General features: G+C 50.2%; 1 non-coding gene across 1 annotated transcript; it reads left to right on the plus strand.

Moving 5' to 3' along the window:
* Positions 1-1,654: 1,654 nt before the first annotated feature.
* Trnas-cga lies at positions 1,655-1,729 on the plus strand. Its single transcript has one exon. It is a non-coding gene; the product is annotated as a tRNA-Ser (tRNA).
* Positions 1,730-2,117: the final 388 nt, after the last annotated feature.

Consider the following 2,117-nt stretch of genomic DNA (forward strand, 5'->3'; position numbering starts at 1 on the left):
TGTCCAACATGAATCCAAGAAGGGAGGACTGACGTGTTGTCCACTAAGTGCGAATGGATCCAGTGGATTAAATGGGTGCCACTGACAGTATGGTTTCCCTTCTAGCTAACATCCTGTAGACGCCAGTATCGTTAGCAGAAGACCACGGCGACGTCTGCCACCGACACCCAGCTATCGCTGCATCCAGCTCTCCTGGGTACCACTCACAGGATGAGTTGCCTCCTGTCTGACACCCCGGAGGTGCTTAGAACCAATGGCATGACATCACTACGACGTATGTCACTGACTCCCACCTAGCGCCGCGTCCAGCTCGCCTGGTGTCGGCAACGATGCACACGTGGCCTTGGAGACCGGCAGCGAGCGACTCCAAGTGGCGAGTCCCGCTTCTGCAGTGGAGACAACAAGCATCGTTACTGTGGCTGGAGGCGCAGTCCATAGCGCCACGAGGAGTGGTTTATGATCTCCCGTCACAGATCCAGCTAACCTTCTGAGATGGTGTGGGAAGCGACATCCTACGGTATCCATTCACTGTTTGAGTTAGTGACAGCCGTGGAGAAGATACTGCAACTAGTGGTTCTACAATTCGCGAACACCCACGACTGTGCCCTAATTCAAGAGGATAACGGTTGCCTTCGTACCTCCCGAGTGTGCCTTGCAGCTGCGGAACCTGTGACACAACCAGCCACATCGCCCAGTCTCACCCCAATCGCAATACCGTGGGGTACCACGGAGAATGCCATTGGCACTTTAGCTCCACGAACCAATGGGAGGGAACTGCGTGCTGAGGTGCACACAGCACGGGATGGAATATCAGAGAACTACGTCGCAACGAGTGGTCACTTGTACTCATAAAAAGTTGGGGCCTGACGTCAAAGGAACAAATATTGGTTCAAATGGCTCTGAGCACTATGGGACTTAACATCTGAGGTCATCAGTCCCCTAGAACTTAGAACTACTTAAACCTAACCAACCTAAGGACATCACACACATCCATGCCCGAGGCAGGATTCGAACCTCCGACCGTAGCTGTCACGCGGTTCCAGACTGAAGCGTTTAGAACCGCTCGTCCACACCGGCCGGCTAAGAAATATTGTTTGAGGTCGTGTAGAGCAATAAAAACTGGTTCGTCAGAGATGAAAGTGTAGTCATTTTGTATGTGTGGTGGCATCTACCCACTGATCTCAATCCGTCGAGTCCTTGTGGGTGTGCCTCTTTTTATGACGATCAGTTTGAAGGGTTAAACTTCCTGACAGATTAAAACTGTGTGCCGGATCGAGACTCGAACTCGGTACCGTTGCCTTTTGCAGGCAAGTGCTCTACCACCGAGCTGCACAAGCACGACTCACGACCCCTCTTCACAGATTCAATTCTGCCAGAGCACTTGCCCACGAAAGGCAAAGGTTCCGAGTACGAGTCTCGGCACGGCGCACAGTTTTAATCTGTCAGGAAGTTTCATATCAGCGTACACTCCTCTGCAGAGTGAAAATCTCATTCTGGAAACATCCCCCAGGCTGTGGCTAAGCGATGTCTCCGCAATATCCTTTCTTCCACGAGTGCTAGTTCTGCTAGGTTCGCAGAAGAGATTCTGTGAAGTTTGGAAGGTAGGAGACGAGGTACTGGCAGAACTGAAGCTGCGAAGACAGGTCGTGAGTCATGCTTGGGTAGCTCAGTTGGTAGAGCATTTGCCCGCGAAAGGCAAAGGTCCCGAGTTCGAGTCTCGGTCCGGCACACAGTTTTAATCTCTCAGGAAGGTTCATATCAGCTCCAACTCTGCTGCAGAGTGAAAATCTCATTCTAGTAGGAAGGGTGTTGCCAAAGGAGTCATCAGATTTCATAAGACTCTCTTCTATATGAGTGATAGATATTCGGGGCGGATTTTAATTTTTGTGTAAGACTGCAGAGCTTTTATTTTCAAAAGCACCTTGCGTTTTACAGCCGCGTATCTTTTATAGGCATACATATATAAGATGGATTACTTTTTAAGGAGAAGTTTTGAGTCCAAGTTTCGATTTACGCTTCACATCTGTTGAATGTGCCCTCTGCCGGACGTGCGACAAACATGCCAACTATATTCAAATAACTTACGGGTTTGCTGCCGGGTAACGTCGTCGACCACC

Source organism: Schistocerca piceifrons, chromosome 6, assembly GCF_021461385.2.
Source record: "Schistocerca piceifrons isolate TAMUIC-IGC-003096 chromosome 6, iqSchPice1.1, whole genome shotgun sequence".
NCBI classification, from domain to species: domain Eukaryota; kingdom Metazoa; phylum Arthropoda; class Insecta; order Orthoptera; family Acrididae; genus Schistocerca; species Schistocerca piceifrons.